Below are 8,217 nucleotides of genomic sequence, written 5' to 3'. Positions count from 1 at the left end.
ATATGGTGAGCTTTATCGAATATGCGAGGTCTCATGTTTTATTCTTAAAATAATTATTTTTATAATTATTTACCTTATTATTGGTTAATTATATTATCGTTACATGAATCGTTTTTAAATTTCGCATTATCGCACACAAATCAAAAGTTCGCATATTTCGCATCAAATCGACTAAGTGGAGATTTAAGAAAATTATACTAGACTACTAAGAGTGAATTATAGTATTAAAAGAATTACATTGGAGGTTTAGTGCACAAGTATAACAAACAAGAGAGAAAACGGTGGTACGACACCCGCGCGCGACACTATTCTTAGTTGACTTTTGCACAAACTTTGGCCACAAATTCCTTAAGCTTCCAAATAAAGCTTCACAACACAAAACCCTCTCTCTCCCCTCTCCGTAGTCTCGGCCGAACCAGCAAAAAGAAAGGGGGAAGAAAGCTTCTTCGACTTGTTCAATTCTTGCTTCCATTTCACCTCCAAAATCGCACCCAACTCCTAAACACCTTGGAGATTAACTTGAGCTTGGAGGAAGGCTTCATCTTGTGGTGATTCTAGGAAGATTAGTGGTGAAAAATTCTGGTTTCTACAAGGGTTAGAGGTAAACCCATCAACTCTTCTAATCTCTCCATTTAATATAAGATTTACGGTTGGATTTGCAAGGGTTTGAATCCTAAGCATGACACTAGGTAGAGGACTTGAGGAAATCTATATTTCTTGTTTTAAACTCTAGGCTAGCGGACTTCGTGTGACCTTTAGGTAGCTGCCTTGAGGATTAAATGCTTGATTAATGTTGTTTATATGTTAAGTGAGCTGATTATGGTTAGAAAAGTGAAAGGAAATCAAAGAAAGTGGAGACTTGAGCTGGCCGAAAATTTCTGGTCATGTTTCTCTGTGATATTTCGAAATTTTTGATGATTTTTTGCCGTGAAATTGATGCTTATATGTTGTCTATGGTGTGTACAAAGGGTTGTCCAAAAATCATATGATTTGGTTGAGCAAAACTTGAATTTTCGAAATTGGAAGAAAACTGGAAATGGGTTCTGGTTGTCTGAACAGTGTACCTTTGATCGAACATAACTCTTTGTATAAAGGTCAAAATCAAGTGCCGTTTGTGGCATTTGAAACTAGACATTTGTAGCTTTCCAACGGTATAAAATTCACCTTCGAGTTCAAACTGAGTGAGCTGTAGTGATTCCTCAAATTTTGCTGTCCTGTTCTGATGGTCTATTCGAGAGAAAGGTAGAAGCTGCATCTTTTGGCTCTATTTTCTCTCACTTGTGAACTGATTTTGGGAATGACTTGTTCTGATAAAATGTATATTTTTTAATCTAGTTTCCAACACCACAAACCATTCTCAATTTCAAGTTGTATTGAGTGAGATATGGTTCAATTTCCAAACTGTAACAAAGCTGGAAATCTGGAAATCTTTCTCTTCTTGCTAGCTGAATGGTTAGGTTTGGTTTGGGACGTTTTGTTTCAAAAATTTTGGTGTCAATTACCTACCAATTGCATATTAGATGTTCATAGGACCTTGGTTTCAAAAATGAACCAAATTGGGATTAATTTCATGGTGCAAAATATTTGAAAAAGAAAAGAAAAGCAAGAGGACAGATTTGCTTTGAGAATTTCTTAAACTTTGGTAGTTTTCTTAACTGCCTTCCCACATGATTTTTTGCATGAAATTTGATAGAGAAATAGTCCTCATATGAAAGTTTAAGTGTACCAAATTTGGTGTTATTCTAAAACCATTTTGATACCCAAATGATGTCCCAAAATTTGCTCTTCAAATCTGAAAAATTTCTGAATAGTGTACAAAAGTCAGCCGACTTTAAACTATTATATCTTTACGCTCAAAACCCCGAATTTAGTTCCGGTTGTCCTATTTGAAACTATGTTAGGAACTCGTAATGTGTTATGAATTTCAAAGGCTAGTTCACTTTCTGTGAATTTTGCCAAATTTCTAAAGATTGCCAAAAAAATGACTGAAACTGCCTTGCTTGCTCAGATCAGCCAATTTGAGCTAAAAATTTAATGCCTTCCGTTTGGAATCATGGGAAAGTGTCTTCTAGGAACTTTTAGTATTTGAACCAAGATTCCAATGGTTAAATTTTTCCAATTTTAGACCTACTGAGTGCAAGTTCTGATTTTTCTAAATTTGACACGCAAAACTGAAATTTTCCGACTTGATGGAAAATGAGTTTTTGGAAACTTTTCCCTATTCTTTAATATTGATTGATTGTTTTAAACTCGATTTCATGAAGGAAATCAGTTTCTCTTGTGTTATTAAGTCTACACTTTTGAATCTTGATTTTTGAGTGATTAAGGTTCTCTTTTGAGGTATTGACTAGCCTCAATAAGTATACCTTCTTTTATGGTTAATACGTGATTGTGAGTGAAAGTACTTGTTATTTGTCCAGGTGCTCAAGAAGATCTTCAAGGGAATCTCGAAGCGGACGCCTAAAGACTTAATTGCTCACTCACTCACTTTTGTTTTGACTTGGTGAGTGTCAAGTGCATGACTTGTTGCAATTATGTGAATTGTTTCTTATGGATTGAATGATTGATAATTGTTGAGTCGAGTGTGTACGTTATCGCACTCGTTCTCTTTTAACTGATTGAAATTCTGAATTGCTCATGACTGAATTGTAATTGATTGACTGGATGTCGTTTGGAGTGAATCTCCTCGACCTATAACTGAACTGAGGGACGCCCAAAATCTCAATTGGCCGACCTTGCGACTCGAGCCAGCAAGGGCTTGGTCGAGAAGCTCGGTGAACCATGAGATAACTATAAGCTTGATCTATTAAGAGATCTCGCTTGGCCTACTCGAGTAGTAGTGGCTTTTAAGGAAGTACGGGCCCGGTGTGGTTGAAATGGTAAACAAAACTGTGAAGAAAGTAGAGTTCTACGGACTTAATGCCGACCCGGTTGACGGAGTGTCATCGCGGGGAGGTATTTGATCGAACCTTGGCAAAGAAAGTGGAACCTAACTCCTGAAAACTCCTGTATCCTCATTGAATGTGTTAAATTGAAAATTGTGAATTGCTTGAATGTTATAGCTTTATTCTCGTTTAAATGCTATTGCTTCTTGAATTATGTGTTTGCATGTTTTCTTGGCTTCACTGAGCGTTAACTCATCCCATTAGATTTGTTTTCCTTAGCAGGGGCCGAGATGGAAAGAGTTATGAAGAAGCCGACTTAAGGCCACTTTTGATTAGGGTTTTGGATGTATTTGACTAGACATCTTTTGGAAGTTGTATATTTTGGGAAAGTGGTTGTATTTTGAAACTTGTGATGTAAAATTGAATATTCATCTATGGAAATGGCTTCTTGTCTTTATTTCGACTTTCGTTATTAGTCGTTATACTTTAAGTTTGAATTGGAACTATACTGAATCTTGGCGAGAGTTGGGCAGGCCTCCCGCCGACACCCTTTGGTTTGCCTTAAGGAGAAGTGGGGGCGTCACAGTTGGTATTAGAGCACTAGGTTAGAAATCTATTTGGGAGATATTAGAGACTTTACTCTGGAAATTAGAAATGAGATACCTTAGTTATACCTTGAGTGATGTTTGAGCGAGTTAGTGACTTTAACTTTCTAATCTGGAAATTGTGGTTATTTTGCAGGGATGGAGAATGGAAATGGAGGACCCTGAAGAGGAGGTTCTACCTGATAGTCCTGCTGAGGATTAGTCTAGAGTGATAGATCTTTTGACTTGTATAGTTAGAAATAGCTGGGGTGATGCTAGTACAGAGGCTATTGTATTTTGCTTGACTGTGTGGCGTACTTTTGAGGCACTTGGCTCTACTTTGGTCGTACATGACTAAAAGTACTTTTTGTGGCACCTGTATGTCATATTTTTGTAAATGCCACATGACTTGCTAATTGTATGAACTTTGAAGTATAAATACATGTTAATTATTGTTATTTTTGATATTTTCAAGTGGCTTGTATATCAAGTATTTTCTCGCGTAATTATTTTATTTCTTACACTAGGCATAACTAGGATTATGGACGGACGAAAGAGTAGTCGAGGTCATGGGCGTGGGACTAAGCAAACCCAACCTCAAGGGGAAGATCAGGGATCGGCAACTGGACGGACTCAGGGATAAGAGAATTTAGAGGGTAACCAAGTGGCTACTACCATTATTAGGATGACTGATATCCTTGAACGGTTAGCTAAGAGATAGGGTCCAGAGCCAATTAACCAACCCGGGGCCCAAAATAGAGATGATGATAGGGTTTTGGAGAGGTTTTTGAAGTTTGCTCCACCTAATTCACTGGGGAGCCAGATCCCGAGGTAGCGGAGAATTAGCTAGAGCGGATAACTAATATTTTCGCCGCTTTAGATTGTACTGAAGAGAGAAGGGTGAACTTTGCTGCTTTCCAATTTGAGGGAGTAGCACGTGCTTAGTGGGATGTGATAATGGGAAGTGGTAGAGAGCCCAAACCCCTTGAACTTGGAAAAACTTTACGAGGAAATTTAATGAGAAGTTTCTTCCACCGCCAATCCAAGAGAAGCGGGAGGACGAATTTATAAAGTTAAGACAAGGAACTCTTAGTATAGCCGAGTGTGAAGGGAAATTCACTAAACTTTCTAAATACACATTAGAATTGGTGATTAATGAGCGGAAAAGGACAAGGCGTTTCATGCAAGTACTTAATGTGGAGATTCAGGAATGGTTGGCAGCAACCCAAATCTCTACGTTTACTGAAACTTTGGAGAAAGCGCAGAGAGTTGAGAGCGCAAGACTGCAAGTTAGGGAGTTTTTGTGAGACCCCGAAATTTTACTTTTCTTTATAACTCTTATGTGAACTCACTTACCTTTGATTCTTAGTTACTTTAATGGTTGAATTTGAGTCAATGGAGTGAATTTTGTTAAGAAAAGTTTCATAATCTCAACTTATTAGAAAATCTAGAAATTTTTGCAGGAGGCTTTGGGAAATTGGCTATAACTTTGTATAGGAAAGTCAGAATTGAGTTTCGTTTGTTGCGTTTGAAACTAGACTCAGAGGGCTTACTATAATGTAAAATTCAGAGTTTGATTCAATGTCTATAAATTCTAGGAAATTGGCAAAATTGACTGAAAATTCTACCCAGCACAAATAAACATAGGAATATTGTAGTAGCTTATGACTCAATTTGGACCAACTTATGAACTAAATCTCTTTGAGATGTCTTCTAAAGATTCTTAGCATTTGAAGTCTAGTTTTTAGTAAACCATGTTGTATAAAATTTTGATATTTATAACTCAAGTTATGATTTTTCTAAAGGAGTGGTATAAGTTAGGATTTTTGTGCATACTAGGGTTTTGGTGTGTGTTTTTGTGTGCATTTTGGTAGCGTGATTGTGAGGACTTGTAAAATCCCTCATATTTTCTTAAAAGTTTCCTTTTATTTGGAATCCAACAATAGCTTTACTACTCATTCACTTTCTCAATAGTTACAATTAATTATAAAACCAGGGGTTTTCCCTTTTCTTTCATCGTTAAGGTAAATTAAGGTTTTTTTACATCTTTTGGCAGTATGATTACTCGGTACGGAATGTGTACTAAATTTGGCGGTTAAGAGTGAGTTTTAGATAAGAAAAAGTGTGTGATTAGAAGTGAGAATAACAAGTTAGGGAATCATAAGATAAAACCCTAGTACACGTGATTTAAGGAAAATCGGTTTGAACCGACGGGTGCCGTTCGCTACCGATGGAATACACCACTTGACCACCACTTTATTACCTTAATCTCCTTGTTTAGTTGAGCTAATTAGCTCTTAATTAACCCTTAAGTCAGCCACCATTATTGACTAAGGAAAAGAGAGATATTTTGGTGGAAATATTTGTGATTAAGCCATTTGTCAAGAATCCAACTAAGGTCTTGACCAAGACCATTGACCAAGACATTTTCCTTTCTTCTTATCTTTTTTCTTGGCTCATTTTCCTTCATCTTGGTCGTGACTTATGAGAGGAAAAAGAAAAGAGTGAAAACCATTTCATTCCATCTTGATTTCTAGCTTAGGTGAGTGAAAATCGAAAATCTAAATCGATTAACCTCTAAATTGAGAGCTTAGGAAGCTTGGTATGCTAAAGTTTTTGAAAGGAAAGGTGAAGGATTTCTCTTGCAAGCATCTTAGAGAGGTATTATGGCAGTATTCCTTTATTTCATTCTTACGCTTGCTTACGTTTGTATAACAACTCATACTTGTGGTAAATGATAGTTCTTCTGGTAGTTTTGATGGATATGGTGGATTTTGAGTTAGGGTTTGAGTTGTTCAGTTGTACTCCTTGTTGTTTAGAGAACATATGATATCTATAATCTTGGATAGGGAGTTGGGATAGTGGTGTAAGACATGAATGAGCATTTTCAACTTTGGTTTCATCAAATTCCAGTTTTAAGGATTGAAATTGCCCTGTTCTGACCAGAATCATTCATCTTTGTTAAAGGCTAAATTAGGCTTAGGTTAAAATATGAAAGTTGTAGGCAATGATGTTATATAATTGTCTGTAAAAGTTCAGCTCGATCAAAGCACTGTAGCATGTAAAATGACCAAAATACCCCTGGCTGCCAAAAGTCTCATTTTGTGGACAGTTTTGAGATTTCACAAGTTTGGCTTCGTTTTTTACCTTGATTCGTATCAAATCAGCCTTTAGCCGAAACTCAAAACTTTTAGCCCTATGTTTCAGCTTTTCAACACATCTGAAAACGCCTCAAACAGAATTGTGTAGCTTGATTTATTGCCGTTTGAATTCAGTACTAACAACCAGACTAACCATGAACTTCTGGTTCTGTAATTTGCAAATTTGACCTAGATCAACTGTGAACTGGGTTAGGTTGTCTTCATGAAAGTTGTGTAACCCTTTGTTTTAGCTTCGAAACTGTATCAGGTGCACCCCAATTCGATAAACGTAGCTCTAGTTGTGACCAAAATGCTATAAGATGTCAAATCTGCTGTTTAGCTTTTTGTCTTCAAAACTGATTTCCAATTGTATTATTACACTTGTGTTGTAATTGGATGATTTTGGAGCCTAATTGAAGGGGTATGTTAGTAACATTACTTGTGTGTGATTGTGGGGCTGAATTGAGAAAAACAAGGAAGCCATAAATGGCTGAAAAAATAGCTAAATACAAAGAGCATGCCGCCCAAATTTTCACTCAAGAACTAGGTGTGTGTACTTGTGATTCGATCAAAGAATTGAAGTTGAATTGAATTTGAATTATCTAGGTTATTTGAGTCCTCTTTCGTGGAGGTATATAAGTTAGAATTCGGTCAAAACTCATACCCTTGGAAAAAATCAATAGAAATACGTTTTCCTCGTCTTTCCGACTCAAATGCGAATTCCAAAGTTTTAGTTGCTTATTTAGCAATACCAAAAGAGCGAGTCTGAATTTTGTAGAGTTTGATATGTAACATGAATCCTATCTAAATAAGTTTCATTTACTTGATTTTCTTGAAGCGAAACTCCTATGTTTCGAACCCTAGTTGATTTTAAACTTTTAAATGATATTGTATCGCAGATTTGGACTCCAACCAAGGAGTTATACCTGAATGTAATTTTTGACAAGCACTAAATCTTCGGTGAGTGCTTCTAAATACCTGATTGAACTTGACACTTGTTTTCAATACTTGTTCAATGTAATGTAATGATATTTTATTGATATGGTCGGGCATGGTGTATTTTATCGCACTTGCCCTAATGTGATATGTACTTGTTTATTGTTGCAATCGACTTGATATACTTGTGCTTGACTTGTAAGTGCTGAGCAGCAGTATGTACCACACTCGATCTGAGTGGGAGGTACCTCTCATTCCCGTCTCCGTACTTTTCTCTTGACTAAATTGATTGGTCATTGACTATAGTTAATACTTGGGAATCCAAATCCCACTGGCTAGTTATTTGAGTCGAGCCAGCAAGGGTTTGGTCGATTAAATAACGATCTATGGGTATCTAATGTTGCTAAGTGGAGCGCTATCTTCTCGACTAATCGGTATACTCGAATATTACTACCAATGTTTAGTTGGTGTTTGGGCTCGGTAAGGGGGTTGAATGGTGGACGGATTGGTGTGAAGCGAAGCACTACAGGATTGGTTACTTTACTTGAAGGTTGATGGAGTGTTAACTAATACTTGATCAAGATCTGGTGAAACAACGGGAAATTGGCTCCTGAGAGCCATCTGTATCCTTATACTTTGACATGAGTATTACTTATCAGGTTATTGCTTCTT

Source organism: Coffea arabica, chromosome 9c, assembly GCF_036785885.1.
Source record: "Coffea arabica cultivar ET-39 chromosome 9c, Coffea Arabica ET-39 HiFi, whole genome shotgun sequence".
Lineage (NCBI taxonomy): Eukaryota > Viridiplantae > Streptophyta > Magnoliopsida > Gentianales > Rubiaceae > Coffea > Coffea arabica.
The sequence above is the reverse complement of the archived record's forward strand: the minus strand, read 5'-3'. Positions refer to the sequence as shown.